The following is an 18,406-nucleotide window of genomic DNA, read 5'->3' on the forward strand; positions in this document are numbered from 1 at the left end:
ACGTCGTAACTGTCAAGTAGATAGCCCAAGTCTAGTGCACTTACAGAATGTACTCAATAACTATTCTATTAAAACAACTATATCTAGATATTTCATTTTTATCGTATTTGTAATTTTTTGTTACATGATACTGGGAATATATTATAGTAATATTTGACTTGGTCCGGGAGAAATCTAAAATCGAATTTAATATGATCTTCCAGACTATGTTTTTCATCTGTGCCAATTTCTTTCGAGATCAGTTAAACCATTTTGGAGATTCCATTTTCAACCTTTCTAAGGGTGAAAGAATTATTAAAATAGGCCCAGAAGTTTTTCAATTATTTCAATACATACAAAAATACAAATCTTACCTCTTTATAATGTTAGTATACACTATGCTACGACTAACGATAGCTAAGTTAATCCAATACTTATAACGAAGTTGTATAAGCTTTAGTCACCTATTATTCCTATTTTTTGTCGTTAGATTATAATTTTTAATATAAAAGTGTTTTAATATTACTTTATAATTATACAAATACTAGCTTCCGCTCGCGACTCCGTCCGCGTGGAGTAAAAAAAAACAAAACTGAGTAGCCTATGTGTTCCTACAGAGTATCCTCTATATCTGCCAAATTTCATCACAATTAATTTAGCCGTTTAGGCTACAAACTCTAACAAACATCCATCCATCTAAACTTTCGCATTTATAATATTAGTATGAAGTATGATTTACATACAAAGCACAGTGACACAGAGTAACAAATTCCCTAATTACACACATTTAGTACATTCACAATTACTGTAATTAGCGAATAAACAAACTCATTAAGCGCCATTCGTATTCGGTTATTAATAGAACATGTTATTCTAACAGCATTTGTAATTAAAAGCTAATGTAACAGTAATTAACGACCGCGGTTTGTTTAAGCAAAATTAAATGATCATGAAAACCCTCTCAAACTTAAGTTTGATTTTTAACCTCCTATTCCTTTAAATAGATCCTTTATTCCTTTAATGATCGCCGAACTTCGGAAGAAGATGGCACTTTAAGAAGAAGATTCCTTTCAATATTTCTTTCCTCTTTCTTTTCATTAATAGCACAATTTTGTAAATTTACACTGTCAGGGTAAAGAAAACTTTATCTACTTAAGCGGGCTAAGTTAAAGTAAGTTTAATTCTTACTACTATGTCAATGTCACTTATAAGGAAGGCAGCGATTTAATAAATGGAAAAAATCACGTAAGAAAATAAACATGTATTTAAAAAAACAGTACATAATTTGTTTTTTTTTTTGTATTTCTTATGTAAGGTCTTATTTTTTTTTCGATAGGTACGTTTGATTTTTTTAAATTTAATCATCTGTATCTGTACTGATATTATAAGGAGCAAAGATTTGTATTTTTATATGTATTGATATAACTTAAAAGATACTGTGGCAATTTCATTAAAAAGCTACGTTGTCATTGAGTAACATAGGCGATATTTGTTGACGTTTTTTTTTTAATTTTTACGCGTGCGAATTCGCGTGCAACAGCTAGACATATGAAATCCTTAACATTGACAAAACGCAGCTGAATTTACTCCCTTCACAATGTAATAACAATTTCGACATAACTTAAGTATACCGTCTTTGTCCTACATAGCTCAAACAACAAGGGGACCAAGAATTTCGTTCAAAGTTATTGCAGTTTGCATTACAGTGAAATAGATGGCGCTGGTAGTTGAGATAGTTTGGCGAATTTACCTACCATATTCAAATAGTAAGAACAATACGCATATTTGCTACAAGATTTACCACAAATGTAGTCGAGGACTTTAATGTCCTACCCACAATGCATTCAAATTAATTTTAATCTCTATATTTTACAAATGCAAACAATTTCCCTCATTAAACTGATAGAAACTGGGTAGTTTTTTTAATACCTAAAGTTCTAAAGTAAAAAGAAATAAAACACAATTCATCCTTAGTTAAAACTTTTCTATATTGACAAAGGAAGTAAGTTTTCTTGTTTAAGACTTCATTTTACTGTCCACTGAGAAACGTTTTAATTGCACTGAAAAAAGTTAACCGTGATGGGTTCCACAACACAAGTACATATTCCGATCTCGTTTATTCTTTAAAAAACTGAGATAAAATTACGTGTTCTTTTTTCACACATAAAGAGAAAATAAAGGAACACTTTTTAATTTGTTTATTAAAACACATAATATGCTTGCATTTAGAAATATTATAAAGGTAGTTACTATTTATACCCGCGATTCTATCCGCGTGAAACTAAAAAAAAACAAAAGTAGTATATGTCTTCCAGACTATACTCTACATCTGTCCTAAGTATTATCGAGATATCCCTTTAGCAGTTCAATCTACAAACAAACATATATCCATATAAGTAAGATTATACATGTTGTTTCAGTATAATTGATTATCTAGACACGCTGTAGTTGTTATAATAATACAAATATCTATTAAGGCGAACTGTTTACTGATTGCTCTTCCGTTATTAACATCTCCGATGTATTGGTTTAATTAGCATGGTTCAAGAGGCGTGAATTAATTGTTCTTGTATTAATTAATAACGAAAATTCAGTTCCAATTACTACTATCATTATTATTGCTGTTTTCTCTAAAGAAGCTTAATATTATATGTACTCTCCTATTATGAGTCGTCATATCTGAATTCATTGCTTTCTTATGTTACGTATTTTGCCTTTCACAATCCATCAATACTTTCTTTGCTCTTCCTCTATTATAGCTATACGTCTTAATGTTGCTGGTAGTCGCCCATTACTCGAACTCCGATCTAAATAACAATCAAAGATTTATTAATATAATGTTCGTAAGATACGGGTTTCTTACCACGATTGAATTGTTTTAGCTCCCGATATTTGTATATCAGTCAGCCCGTGAACATGGCGCATGCAACTGTGCCGAAATATCGGGAGCTAAAACAATTCAATCGTGGTAAGAAACCCGTATCTTACGAACATTATATTTGTAAAAACCACGACAGTTTAAAGTTATATATCAAAGATTTATTATTAAATTATGTACTTCTTCAAATTAACTTTGTGATTTTCAAGTTCAGCAGTTCGTGTAATTTACTTAAAAATGGATACAAAGTTTTAGCTTCACGTATATTTTAATTCAACGTTTCGGTTTAATTCTTATTGTAACTAATACTGTACTATTTACTAGAAAACCCCCAGAGCTACGTCTGGACGGAATAGAATATACTTCTAATATTGCTGTAAAATATTCCCTTTATCATATTTGTTATGTTACATTATAGACCAAAGCACAGAGACTTTGTTGGCTGGACCACTTGATGAGAATGGGGGAAGGTCGTGGAGCCAAAAAGTATCTCAGAACACCGCATGGCCGCTGACTTATCAGCCGGCCTAGATACTGTTGGCGAGACGCCGTAGAGCTGGATCGACTGGCAGGCGAAGCTGCAGGACAGACGACGCTGGCGCTTACTCGTGTCGGAGGCCAAGATCTACTTTGGATCGCTGGTCCAGTGGAGTGAGTATGTATTTATTATGTAGCTGTTACTCAATGGTAACATATCTTTCTAATAGTAAGTAAGAGTAATAAAAATGCACTCGACTATATTTCAAACTTTCCTAAGTAGGTGTGTACTTAAGCTATAGTACACAAATGTTTATCTTGTCTAATCTCAAGTTAAATTTGTTGGAAACATAGCAATCATCCCTTGTTAACTTCGCCCCTAAAGGGATTAATTTAAGGCTTTTCGGTATGTTCGGCTTACGGTCGAACATGTCTGTGGTCGATCCCTAACTTTTCCAATATGTCCTGTTTTGATATATCGTTTAATTCCTCGATAACAATGAAAATGGAACTCAATATGGAATGGTATTGTTAAAAAGTATAGCATAGTTTTTAATAGCTTTTCGTATCGTAGAATTTCATTGTGATGACATAACTAGAATTAGCTAAGGTTACAACTGTTTTAAAAAAATCCTTCTTTTGAATATTGTTAACGTACAACATAAATGCATTAATTTACATGAAGTTTTCATTATGTTTTTTATATTAATTACTAGCTGTTCGGGTGCCGCTTCATCTGCATGAAATTATAAAAAACTTTGATTGTTTACATTTGTCAAATTCACAAATGCAAATGTCAAAATTACCGTTATCATAATAACCTTGCTTCCTTAATGTTAGTAGCTTGTAGTTTACGGTCCCTTACCCACCTGAAGGTTTTTTCCAATTTATTAACCCCTAAGTTTAATAGCGTGAAAATATATAGCCTAAAGCGTGTCGTTACTGTAGGGCTTTTTATTAAAGAAAGAATTATTCAAAAATATGCTGTGATTGCTGACATCCTATACCATAAAGTAATGTGTGTTTACGCTTTATGATAGATAGATGATTTAAATCAACTTTACGTTTTATTACTACGAAAACATAATCATTAGGGTACTAATTAAATAGTAATTTCTAATGGAAGTTCTTAAGTAGTTTACTATTTGCATCAACTTACCAGGCAATTGGTGAATGTTAGAGAAGTGTCAGAAATTTTCAGGGAACTTTGACGCGAAATCCATTAAAGTTTTCCCGCGCTCATCCAAAACTTGTATAACACATTCTGTCTTCTGAGCTGTTAACCTAATTGATTAATCTTTTATAGGGTAATAAATGAGGGTACAAGGTTAAATTTGTTAACCGAGAAACCTAGTTTCGTGTAAAGAAACTTTTCTTATCGTATGATTTTAAAATTCAAATATCATAATATATATCAACACTATTGAATCGACCAATTCTGTAAACTTTGAGCATTTGCATATATGTGTTGATTTCCTTTAATCGACAAAAGAATGGACACACAGAGAAGATATTTCCTTTACCAATGAGTCCCCTCAACCACCATACACTTCTCTTCCCATCCTTTTCTTGCATTAAAGTAAGGTGACTGAGTACTATTTTTCATGAATAGACCTTTAACTTTTAAAAGCACTTGAAAGTCACTCATAAAGGTCTTTAGAGATATAAAGTGTCCGTTGTGGCGATAAACTTTTCACATTTTGTTTATATTTCTATTCCCCCGGTGCAGTGCGACGTTGATGTATCGCCCGTCATTTGTCTTCGGTCGTTGTTTGTTTCACACTTGAAGCTAAATTGGCTTATTCTTATCTAGTACTTTATAAAAGTAAAGAAAGTTACGGTCTATTGGAACTCCGAACTTGATTTTAAAAACAAAAATATATCGTAGACTTAAAAGAAAACAAAATTTGACTTAAGAAGAAACTAGTGAGTCTTTCTTTAGTGAAGATTTAATGATGACTCTGATTAGTAAATGTTAAGTATCGTGTGTGTTGTTGCACTCACGAACTTTATAATTTAACTAGCTGTTTCCATGCGGTTTCATCCGCATGGAATTATAAAAACTTTATTTTATTATTCACATGTGTCAAATTATCAATTGTAAATGTCAGAATAGCATGATACGATGACAAAGCATGGCAACCTTGCTTCCTTGATGTTGGCAGCAACTTATGGTCTCTTTCCCACATTTTTTTATCCAAAATATTTACCCCCTAAGTTTAATGGCGTGAAAATATATAGCCTAAAGCGTGACGTAAGTGTAGGGCTTTTTATTTGAAAAAAGAATTGTTCAAAAAAATGCTGTAATCACTGACATCTTAGGCAACAAAGAAGTGTGTGTTTACCGCTTTATTATAATAGTATAAATATACATACATAATTTTATATACTTGTGGTTTTAACATCGACGATAGGGTAATGCAGTAGGGCGACGGCCCAGGGCGCTGGATATAACGAAACGAGTTTCCAATGAGTTTAAATTGCAACGCTGAAGTAATCTGATCCAGGGCTCAGGTTTTGAAAAACGGGTCCTGGTTGTAAATAAATCATCTGAATTCTGAGACTAAATTATTATCTTTTTCATTAAATTTCAGAATAAATCGGAAGTAAATGTAATGAAGCATTTGAAGGTAAATCAATTAGGTTAAAGGGTTACGATAGGTAAATAACTGAGGTGGAAATGAGAAAACTTTAATGAAATTCACGTCAAACTCGTCAGGGAAATATCTTTTTGATATTACGTTGGAAATACGCCTGAATATCTTGTATAACTTTGTTAATAAACTTATAAGAAAAATAGATAAAATATCTTAATAAAATTCACGATTGTTTTAATTTCAAACACTCAGTATTTATTTGCGAATTAAGAATAGTTCTTAATATTAGTAATATAAAGAGGAAAGATTAGTATTTATGTATTTTAATATGTATTACTTTAGTATGACTAAAAATAACTAAAAAACTACTAGGCCGATTTTAATAATTCTTTCACCATCAGGAAGATATTTTATCTGTGAGTAACATAGGCTATTTTTATTATTACTAATGTTTAGGAACTATTAATAAACAGCGTGATTTTGGACGCCGGAATTATCATTAATAAAATAATTATTTATCTTTAGTGTTAATAGAAATTCTAATAATGAACGTGTTTGAATAGAATAGTTCTTTATTTCATTAAATTATGCAAATTTTTGCACACAAGTATAAAACTATAGAAAATTACCAAATGTGTTACCGTCCTAATGACTGTAAAAAAATCTCTCTGATACTTAATAAATGTTTATATAATGGAAATAATATTATTGATTATTAAGAGCTCCTCCAAATTGTTAACGTTTCCCTCAAGCACTTATCTCTGGTGATTCAAGCAGCACTTTCTTCCTCCATTAAAAATTAAGTTAGGTACTCTGAGAGTATTTTAATCAAATCTTTTCTAACGGTCTATTACCATATCAAAGCTTGATTAATCTTTCATGAACGTTCACTTTGATGCTGTTAAATTTTAATTAACTTCCGCTCTCCAGACTTAAACATTGTAATCTGAAAAACTTTTAAAATGGTACTGGAGTTTGTTGCAGCCCTGCATTTTTATCGCTATCGAAGAAAGAATCTTTTTTAATTTTTAAACGCTTTTTGAACTTGCCTTATACTTTTGAGTGGGAAGAAAATGTGGCAGTTTTTTTTATAATATAAGGTGGCAAACGAGCAAGCGGCCACCTGAATCCACCGAAATGGAAAGCGAACGCTGCCCATAAACATCCGCGATTGCACATGCGTTATCTACCCTTAATTGACGCTGGAAGAGACTTACATAAAGAAGATTTTTCCCCTTCTTATGCGTCGCCTCCTAAGAAAAGGGTGGAAAGGGAAAGGGACTATAATTAGGCCTCCGGCACCACACTCATCAGACGAAACGCGGTATTGCTTACACTTCACGCCTATTTTCTGTATGGTCGTGTTGTACCTAATATAATTTACCAATATAATTTTCGACTTCGTCAGCGTGGAATAATAAAAAAACAGAAGTGAGTATTTGTTCTTCCAAACCATCCTCTACATCTATACCAAATTTCATCGAAATAGAACAAACACAATGTTCACATTGCCACATTTATTATTAGTTTAAAACGCATCTTAATTTATTTATGACAAAGAAAACTATCGTAGTTGTTAGTTAAAGTACAAAATTATGCTAAACTATTAACATTATATTCAAAGTTTAAACCAGCGTTATTCACATAAGATAATCTATGGATGAAAGCAGGATAATACGTAATTTGAATGTATCCAATGCTTCCACTAATTCAGAGTTCGTGTTATAAGCTTTTGTATTAACGCGCGGGTTTGTTGACTACCAGATTTAACGACCTGAAGGTTTATTGTTGGTAATAAAACTAAACGTGTGTTGCCACTGGTAAAACGTATTTTATTATAAGACTAGCTGTTCCCGTGCGGCTTCATCCGCATGAAATAATGAAAATTTTATTTTAATGTTTACATTTGTCAAATTATCAATAGCAAACGTCAATATACCAATGACCTTACTATGGCAATCTTGCTTCATGATGTTGGCAGCTCGTATCATATGGTCTCTTTCCCACATTAGGGTTTTTATTAAAAAAAGAATTATTCAAAAATATACTATAATTGCTGAGATCTTAGGCAACAAAAGAGTGTGTGTTTACGCTTTATTATAATAGTATAGAAGTATGTATATAGATATAATGTTCCCATCTCTTTTATTCGTTTGAAAAAAGAAAGAAGGATATGTTTTAGTACAAGTTTTTGACAGCATTTAACGGTAACCTTAATTTGTCACAGCGTTAATGTAAACAGTTAATACTGTGGGTAGCTTCGACTGTTCAGTTAAAACTGTTGAATTGATCAATTCTAACTGAGCGTCTTATCTCAATATTACTCTCAATTAACTTAATAATCGTAACTCTTGTATTGCGATACAATTTCTATTTCTTTTACTTTCTTAAAATAAAACAGAGTAGTATGGTTATAGAAGTGTATTTAAATTTGACGGTAAAAATCCATATAAGTTATTAAAGGAAAAAAACACTATCGTATAGAGAATTCCTTTTCATTTTTTGTAAAAACAATTACATGCCTTTAAAATACACGTTTAAAGCAGGAAAATTTTACAGGAGTGCGTATTAAAGAAATTTAAAAGTACTAAACAAGAACAAACTCTGACCGAATTTTCAATATTAACAAAGAGTAACATACTTCGAAATCCCACAAAATTCGTTGTTTACTCAAGTTTGTAACATATCATAACATATATTGAGAAAGTTATAAACCTAACCGCATGTCCTGACCCTTGGACCGAAAATACCGAATATCATACCTTAATTAATACCTCTAAACCTTTCGAGGGTTTACGATCATGTTTGAAGCAATGGTGAGATATTATTTCACAATACAGAGACCTAAAACTTTATAGACAGGCATAAAATAATATTCATAGCTATCTGTACTTGAATTGCATTACCAAGGTTAAAACAAAGTGAATATTACTTGTTATATTTTAAATCTGCAACAGATAAATCTATAGATGTTATACCATGTAACTTAAAAATTGTTAAACAGATATGGATGTAATTTATAACATAGATAAAATCGTTAGGACAGCTTCCACCTCACTCCTAGCGTATTTTTTTTTTCATTTTTTATGGACGGCGCCTTGCCCTCCTCTCGTTCCCCCTAACATGTTTTTGGGAAAGCGACGTTAGGTGCGGGTGGAACTCTTTTTTTCTTTATTTTAAGTTTTTTGTCAAAATCTTACAAGTTTCTTAATACTTTACAATTTCAATAAAATACTATTACAATTTTTTGCTTTTTTAGGATTCCTGCTTAGCTAATAGACTAAAAATGCTAAAATGACTAGAATTTAATGACTACTTTAAAATTACTAAAATGACTAAAGATAATGTTACTACTAAAAACTCCTAGGGTATTGCAAAATTGTAAAATTGTACAAAATTTGATTCTTCAGCGACTATCTTCAATCACAATTTTATGACTAACTAGCTGTTCCCGTGCGGCTTCATCCGCAAAAATTATACAAACTTTATTTATTGTTTACAGTTAAATTTCAATATTCAAATGCAAAAATGACAACCTTGCTCTTGATGTTGGCAGCTCGTAGCTTATGATCTCTTTCTCACATTAGGGTTTTTATCCAATTCATTTACCCCTTAAGTTTATAAGCGTGAAAATATATAGCCTAAAGCGTAACGTAAGTGTAGGGATTTTTATTAAAATGGTAATTATTTAAAAATATGCTGTAATTGCTGACATCTTACGCTACAAGGAAATGTGTGTTTACGCTTTATTATATTAGTATAGAGTTTAGATGTGTGAATATGTGAATACGAAATAATATCTGAATTTGAAAGTAACATAAGAAAGAAGATTTCTACTGTAGATAAGTTCTAGTTAATCGTGTAATGTTTAAAGATTTGTCTTGAAAAAATTGCGTTTCAAACAACCATAGTGTACGTAGGAGCCATTGAAATGTCGTCTATACAAACAAAACATTCAACAAAAACGGAAAAAGCTACTTGTTAAAAATATAAAGACTGGTATTTGTTTTAATAGAACAACTTGTTTTTTCTACTAACCAATTAAAACACAATCTTAGTTCTCTGTGAAAAGAAACCTTAACACTGTTAACTTCTGTGACAAAGGAAAACTTAAATAAGATGCTTTACGTTTTTTCAAACAATTCACTTCAAGGTGTGCTTGTTTAAAAAATGTAGTTATTCATAGGTTTTTTTACATGCCATCGCACAACTGATGGGCGATTGTCGATTGTTTTGCAGCCCATTCAACTGTTTAGTTGTACAACTAAAAATCGAGTAGTGTGCGCACCTTAATATGGGCTCATTGGAATCTAAGCGCGACTAAATAGTTATGCGATGGCTTAGTCAAAGGTGTGCGCGCGTTCTACCAATAATTAATAATAGGTATCTGTCATTAAAATCAACGAAGCAAAAGCTATTATAAGAGGTCGGGAGATTATTAACATTGTCGTCTTTGTCACTTCCTTAAAAAACAAAAAAAGAAAGATACAATGGAGTTAAAACTATTGATTTCTATAAATGTAACTAAGTACAAAGGTAACTTTACGAGGTCTGCTTTATATTTTATAGCTCTTGGATCCAAGCTTGTAATCTTGGTAATGGAAACAATGATCCAAACCTCAAGTCGAGATGAACGTTAGGTATGTTACGATTTAAAAAAAACTAGTAAAACAAGGATAAAAATTATAACACTTGTTGAAAAACATAATCAAATAAGGGATGACTTTTTAATCCACGTAAAAAGCAAAGATTCTGAACTTTTTTGCTATTTTAATAAGATGACGGGTCTAATAGTGTGTTTTTTTTTCATTTTTATTAATAAAACTATTATAGTTAATTTACTTTTTTCTATTTTTATAGATAAGAAACTAGCAAGAAATATGTTGGTATGAAAAGTGACTTCCTTTGTTATGTTCACTATGATTACAATTGAATCTGACTTTGACAGAGTTACACCAGTTGTGTGAGCCAGCAAGTCATTATTTATACTGTTTTTACTGAGCTATTTTCATATATTTTTTCTTTACGTGTAAAAAAAATAACAGATAAGAATGTAGTCGTTAATGTGAATAAAATATTATTGAAAATCTGTTTTGATTAAAATTTGATGTCCTAATTTAAAATCGATTTTGTAATTTTTAGAAGCTTTGAAACGGTTTAAATTAAAGAACATTTTCTTAAATATTCCGCGAAAGCGATTAACGGATTTTTTTGCGAAAAATAATGAATTCGTTATTAAGGAATACGCTGTAATTTTGTTCTGAAATCTGTGGAGATTTTTAACTTCAGAGCTTTTAATAAAATTTTGTAATTGAATAAAAGTAATTTGGTAGCTAAACAAATTTCAAGCTTTACTGTTTGAACGGCGGAGTGTAACGAGTAATAAAATTTAATATTTTAACTGTTGAAGAAGAAAATGAAAATAATTTATGTAAAAGTAAAGCAAGATTACATATAAAAGTTCATTTTTTATGAAAATATCAAATTGTAGTATTTTAAAAGCTATTGAACTTTATACGACCCTACGGTTTAATAACTTTTATATCGTAACTAGCTTTCGCCCGCGAGTCCGTCAGCGTGGAATTAAAAAAAACACAAGTTAGTTACCTTGATGAGAATGCAGGAGGATCGTGGAGGCAAAAAAGCGTATTTCGGAATACTGATGGGCCGCCGACCCGTCGGCCGGCCCAGATACTGCTGGTGAGACACCGTAGAGCTGGACCTGCGCGAGCTAGAGTTGACCGGCTGGCAGACGACGAAGCAGGACAGACGACGCTGACGCTCTTCCGTGTCGGAGGCCAAGACCCACTTTGGGTCGCTGCGCCAACACAGTAAGTAAGTAAGTAACCATAAATAATATGAGACTAGATGTGCATTACTTTAATCATCACCAACTTGCCATTGTCCCTACGAGAGTCAGCACAGTATATGCTCTTCCATACATCTCTATCAGCCGTCATATCTGAATCCACTCCCTTCTTATGCATATCCTCTTTCACACAATCCATTTATACTTTAATCTTTTACGGAATTGAATAAAATAACAACTGTAAGTTTGGTCAGTAATTTCGTCCGCGCGATATTTATGAACGATTTAATGTTTTCTAGTAATATAATTTTTACTCAGTAATAATATAGCTTTGTAACTAGAAAAGCATTATCAAAATTTTAGTGTTTATTAGTTACTTACATACAAAAAAGAAAATTTGTGTTCGAGTGTATAATTTATGTATTGTTTCTAGAATATTCCGCAGTAAAACAACTAAAGTAACGAAGAACTCCGAGATACAGAGTTGTATATAAATTTTATTCCTCGAAGAAAACATATTTTATATCAGAGTTGTATAATAACGAAACTTGTTAGAATTTCTGCATCTTATTATGAGAAATGCTTAACAAGATACATATAAAACATTCTTTAACTTTAATTTTTATATAACATTTATATTTTCATGAAGTCGTTGAGTGTATTTTTAAATATTTATCTGTCTGTTTATGATATTACTAACATTCGCTCGCGACTCCGTTCACGTTAAACTAAAACAAAAGACTAAATAAGAAAACTGTGTTCTTCCAGACTATCTACATTTGCATTACTCGTAAATTTCACCGAGAAGCATTCAGGGGTTTAGACTACAAACACTAACATCGAACCATCCATCTAATCTTTCACATTTATAATATTAGTAAGATTGTAATCACCGTAGGAATTTAAAAAGCCAATTCAGGCCTATGCTTTCAAGCAGGCGGTTTTCGCGGAGCTTTTTGCCTCGCACAGCCGCGTTGTGGAATGGTCTGTCGTCGGCGGTATTCCCAAACTGCTAGTCCTAGTCCTTCAAGAAGCGGGCTTATCACCTCCTCAAAGGGCGGCAACGCATCTATAGTTCCTCTGGTATTGCGGATGGTCATGGGCGTCGACGAACATCTCGGTGTTCCCGCTGCTCGTTTGTTCCTTCTCTTATAAAAAAAATGAAGCGCTGGCCTATTTATGAAATCAGTTCAATTTAATCACTTGACTTATAATCTGTAGGTCCTAGATTTTTGAATTTCCGAATTTTATAATTTACTCGATATTATTACAGTGAAGGAAAATATCGTGATGCAACCTGCACATATCGGCGAAGATCTTTAAAGCAGCAACATCTCTACGTGACGTTTCAAGTAGGCTCTCAAGGTAGCTCTTCGGTGTGGACCTTCAATCAACAATGATTTTTAACAAGCTTCCGCCAACGACTTCGCGCGGAATTAAAGAAAAAACAAAAGTGAGTAGTCTTTGTGTTCTTACAGACTATCCTCTACATCTATGCCAAATTTCATCGAGATCCGTTAACTGTTTAGCCTACATATTCTAACAAACATCCATCTATCCATCCATCTAAACTTTCGCATTTATAATACTAGCATTCTACCGTAACCCCGTCCGCGTGGATTAAAAAAAAAGTGGGTAGCCTATGTGTTCTTCCAGACTATCCTCTACATCTGTATCAAATTTCATCAAAATCCAAGTCCAATCCATCCATCCATCTAAACTTTCGCATTTATAATATTAGTTAATATGAATTAAATCAATAATATTGATATTTACTCGAAAGTGTGGACGTAAAATATGCTGTTGATGAAACGAGTTTTTGAATTAGACCAATTGTGAAATAAATTAAACGCGCCTTAAAGAAATTGGAGAAGTTGACATTTTGTCGTAATGTAATTTTAGTGCTTTTTAATATTTCTTAAATGTAAGAGATAAGTTATTGGATAAATTTTATTGATACTGGAAGTGCAATTCTCCCTGAGAGCTTTTAAATAAGTGAATCAGTCGAGCTGCAGTTCACAAGTTTATTTGATAAAGGACAACTAGAAAATTTTATATAATCTTAACATTTTATTGCTTTAAAGAATTGTTAGTATAAAATATATATCGTAATTTTCTTGTGATACGAAAATATTAAGTTTCGTGTCCATAAACATGTTGAAAAACTATTCTAAAATGTTCTCAATTAAAAAAAAGTTTTCCATTGGACATTTTTTAGACCAAATTTCTTGTAAAATAAAACTTTCAGTCCGAAAAAGACAGTGATTGTAAAATACGATTAAAAATTGTTTTGACATTAGTTGCAAGCAAGCCTCTGTTGGTTTGTTTTTTACATTTTTTCTGAACATATTTACGATCTACCCATTCCTATTTCAGTGTATGTTTTAATTACAAATGTAATTAATAAAATGAAATGTAACAAAAACATTAATGTGCCCAATTGAGATAATTTAATGATATTTTTTTCCATTTTTAGGTGAACTACTGCAAGTCAAGCATACTGGAACTCACCCAACGGCAGATCCAGGAGGGGGATCATGAAACTTGAGCTGATTGATCAAGAGTTTGACAAAAGTCTGAATCTACTAAATCCATCTATTCTAGAATTATTAATTACATCTAGGGCTCAAATGACATGTAACTAATTTTAGTTTGCGACTTCGCCTGCGTGATATAAAAAATAATTAAAAATGTAGCCTAAGTAACTGATAACGTAGCTTTTTAATAAAAGATTTTTTGTAATCGGCCAAGTAGTTTTTGAGTTATTTAAATATATACAAAAATACAAACCTTTCCTCTTTATATTAGTACGAGCTGTTGCCCGCGACTTCGTCCGCGTGGTATTAGAAAACATACGAACTATATAAATAACAAAAAGCTACGTATCCCTCGGGAACCGGACATTCTTCGGGGATGAACCTTATCCCATGTGTACTCCAGACTTTGTTTTAATATCTGTGCCAAATTTCAATAAGATATGTTGAACCGTTGCAGAATGATCGAGTAAACATTACAAAACTACATTAATGAATCCCACGGGAACCGTAACTATTGCCGGGATACAAAGTAGCCTATGTGTTCTACCAGACTATGCCCTAAACCTGTGCCAAATTTCATGGAGATCCGTTCAGCCGTTTAGACTACAAACGCTTACAAACATCCATCCATCCATCTAAACTATCGCATTTATAATATTAGTATGATTACTAAGATAGGATTGTTCCGGTCTTATATTCTAATCTATTCGACAAGATTGAAGAAAGATGTGGGAAGGGAAATATTTTTCTCCTCTGTCCATCAAAGGTTTAGGAAAGGGGAAGTATATGTTGTTAATAAAACTGCCAATATTACATACATTTCCTTTATGTGATCAAAATATTAACAATAGCAATATCACTCAAACATTTGTGGTCTCGGAAGTTAATATGCATTTATATGATATTTACCATTTCATTTATATATAATATACAAAAAGCTATGTAACACGCTAATTGTTTACTAAAATAGATAACATATATTAGCAATTACCTTTACAAAATTTACATACATCTCAATAACATTAGACTTATGATAAAACCTAACTAACACCGTTAATATTTAAAAAAAGAAAATATGGAATTTTTAAAAAAGTTTTTTTTAATTAAATCTATTGTAATTTAATATTAACGTTAAAAATATATAAACATTAAATTTCAATTCTTAAAATATATATTTCTATCATTGAAAACCCTAATTTAAAAAACCGATTATTTATTTTCGGTTATTTTTTTCAACCTTATTTTTTTGCAAAGAGATCACTTTACCCGCGTCCACTAACAATTCAAATTCGCAAATGTTTTTTTAATTAATTTTCAAACATTAAAAATAACGCTTATTATATTTATGTCCAAATTAAACTAAAAAGATTATCTTTAAAAAGTTTTTCTCAGTTATTTTTATTAGTAGCAAAACAATCATAAAATGAAAAAAGACACAAAATTTAAGAAACTATTTGAGATGCCAGAACTATGCCATAAATTTGTTATATCTGTCTACCCCTCTAGACTCAGGATGGTTACTTTTCTTACAATTTATAAGAATACAACTTGGTGAATAAGAAATGAAAATAATTTTTTAAACGAGACAATATAGTATTTTTTACATTAAAAAAACCTTATGAATAAAACAAACGTTTCATAACTGAGTTTCCACTGCCGAAACATACACAAAGAATATCACCATCTCTATCAAACCATAGGAAATAAAAGAGATGACAATAATTCTTTGAAAAAAGTTTCAAGCAGTGAATACTTATAATAATGACGTCACATTATTTTTATTAATACATTTTTTTCATTACAAGATATGTTAAAAATATTCACTAAATACAATTCAATCCATTCTCAGTCATGAATAGATTAAAAAAATACATTTTTCCTTAAAATGATTGTAAGAAATGTTTTCAAAAAAAAAAATCGTCAATTCTTACATAGTTAAAAAAAAGAAAAATTAGTCGATTTATAGGTTCGTCTACTTTTAATTAACTCTGTGCGTGAAAACGAAGTATTTTGTTGTTAAATTTCAAAATAACAAAGAAAATGAAAAAAAAAATTACTTAGAGAGCTACCAATAGTAACTTCTTAATTAAAACTATTCGTAAACCAATTTTATATCAGTCAATACAAAAAAGTAAAAAATGATTACATACAAAAAAAAATTACGATATTCGTACAAAAACATGAAACAATAACCGTGACGTCACAACAACATATAGTATGCAAAAAGTTGCCATCATGAAATGAAGTTTAGAGCGCGCGCACACCTTTGACTAAACTATCGCACAACTGATGTGCGATTGTCGATTGTTTTGCAGTCAATTCAACTGTTTAGTTGCACAACTAATCGGGTAGTGCGCACCTCCATATAAGCTCATAAGAATTAAAGTGAGACTAAACAATTGTGCGATAGTTTAGTCAAAGGTGTTCACACTCTTATCTGTGTCGCTCGTACACTAGCACGTAAATATGCGATAAAGTATTCGTAACGTCTTCAAAAAAAACTAACATATTTTTTAATTTAAATTTAATTGATAAAAGTGTATACCACTGTGTCGAAAATATTCGTGCATCGTTAACCGAATATGATGACGTCACAGCTACGTAGGGTATGACTATTGAACAAGATAGGGTATTAACCTTTGTGGCTATACACAAGTTTCATATTTTTGTACGTGTCAACAATATGGGTTAAATTATATTAGACCTTGAATTGACGTCAAATAAACAAAAAATACATATATGATTGTAATATTTGTTTTGAGTTTAATTTCCTAGTGGTTTTTCATCAAAGAACAAATCATTCATAAATTTTATAATTTTCGATAACGTCAGGTACAAAATTTTAATGCAAGCTCTAATTTCGATCAAATTTATAAAAACTGAGGCGGATATCTATTCGTTGAAAGTCACAATAATATTAAAAAAATATTGTCCACATGACATAACATGAAAAATCATCTTTTCTTTTTTTCTATGCTTTCTTACACATTTTTTAATTAATAGAATAGAGACGCAGAGATTTTAAACATTTTACCCACAAAATAACATTAAGATACAAATCGTTAATATTAACTTTTTTAATCTTGTATTTTAAAAGTTTGCGATTTACATGATTTAGAATCTTTGGATATAACAGTGATGTAAAAGTATGATCTTTTTACTTTTTACCCTTTCGAACTTCAAATATTTAACCTGTTGGTTCACTGTGGTGTGTTACTGCCTTTACACCAGTAACTTATAACTTTACTCAAGTTGCTCCACATTGTAGTCAGACATTTAAGAGATATAGACTAGGCATAGTGAACATTTTTTATCGGTAATTTCTCTGACAGGTAACAAATCAGTTGTCAAATTTAGTATGCCATCTCGTGTCGTTGGCGTGTATTGCCAATTTTAAAAAATACATTAAGCTCCATCTATTGTTATAAAAAAAACTAAACAGTGTCACAAAATATTTTAGTATGATTCAGCCTATTGAAAATTAATTTAAATACAATTAACTATATTGACGTGTGGTTTCGAGGCTGACAATAGTATGTTTATGTAAAAAAAGTCTCGAGTGAAGAGTCAACTATGCTTACTCTATATATTCTTTTAAATTTGTTTGATTGTAGTACTCTATTTAACCTATAGTTGAATCGTTGTGTTACTGGCATTATAACCTGTGTTACGTTAACCTTTGTTGCGTTAACCTGTCTGGAGTTAACTTGTGTGGTGTTAACCTGTGTGGCGTTAACCTGTGTGGCATTAACCTGTGTCTCACCGATGGCGTCGTGTACTCTGGTAACACTCTTCACAGACACGAACCGGCTTCATCTGACCGTACCGGGGCAGTGGGATGGAGTTTGAACTGCACGACGCGCAAAACACTTTACCTGTGAATTGTGAAATAATATTATTAATTACTTGTAAATGGCCAATAGTCGAATAACAGCGAAAGTTTATGCCATTGGCTGAGAATTATTTATGAGTAACCATGGCAACATTGCTACTGCTGCTAGTAGTTTTTTTCTCTTTTTCGCCTGACTGTTTTTTCCAATTTATTTACTGGTCCAATAGTTTTTAAATGTAAAAAATACAAATCTTTCCTCTTTAAAATATTAGTATAGTAAATTTTTATTTTATAAAT

General features: G+C 31.4%; 1 protein-coding gene and 1 long non-coding RNA gene across 2 annotated transcripts in view; both read right to left on the reverse strand.

Moving 5' to 3' along the window:
* Window positions 1-11,646, reverse strand: part of LOC106106101 (myrosinase 1-like) — a 40,151-nt gene extending 28,505 nt beyond the window's left edge. Inside the window, exon 1 of the mRNA XM_013286630.1 lies at window positions 11,539-11,646. The gene's annotated coding sequence lies outside the window, so the exon portion shown is untranslated. The remainder of the gene's footprint in view (window positions 1-11,538) is intronic.
* Window positions 11,647-17,493: 5,847 nt separating this feature from the next.
* On the reverse strand, window positions 17,494-18,176 carry LOC106106144. Its single transcript, XR_001225782.1, has 2 exons — window positions 18,000-18,176; window positions 17,494-17,969 (listed from the first exon to the last, which is right to left on the reverse strand). It is a non-coding gene; the product is annotated as an uncharacterized LOC106106144 (long non-coding RNA).
* Window positions 18,177-18,406: the final 230 nt, after the last annotated feature.

The sequence above is a fragment of the Papilio polytes genome, unplaced genomic scaffold (genome assembly GCF_000836215.1).
Source record: "Papilio polytes unplaced genomic scaffold, Ppol_1.0 DF822400.1, whole genome shotgun sequence".
NCBI classification, from domain to species: domain Eukaryota; kingdom Metazoa; phylum Arthropoda; class Insecta; order Lepidoptera; family Papilionidae; genus Papilio; species Papilio polytes.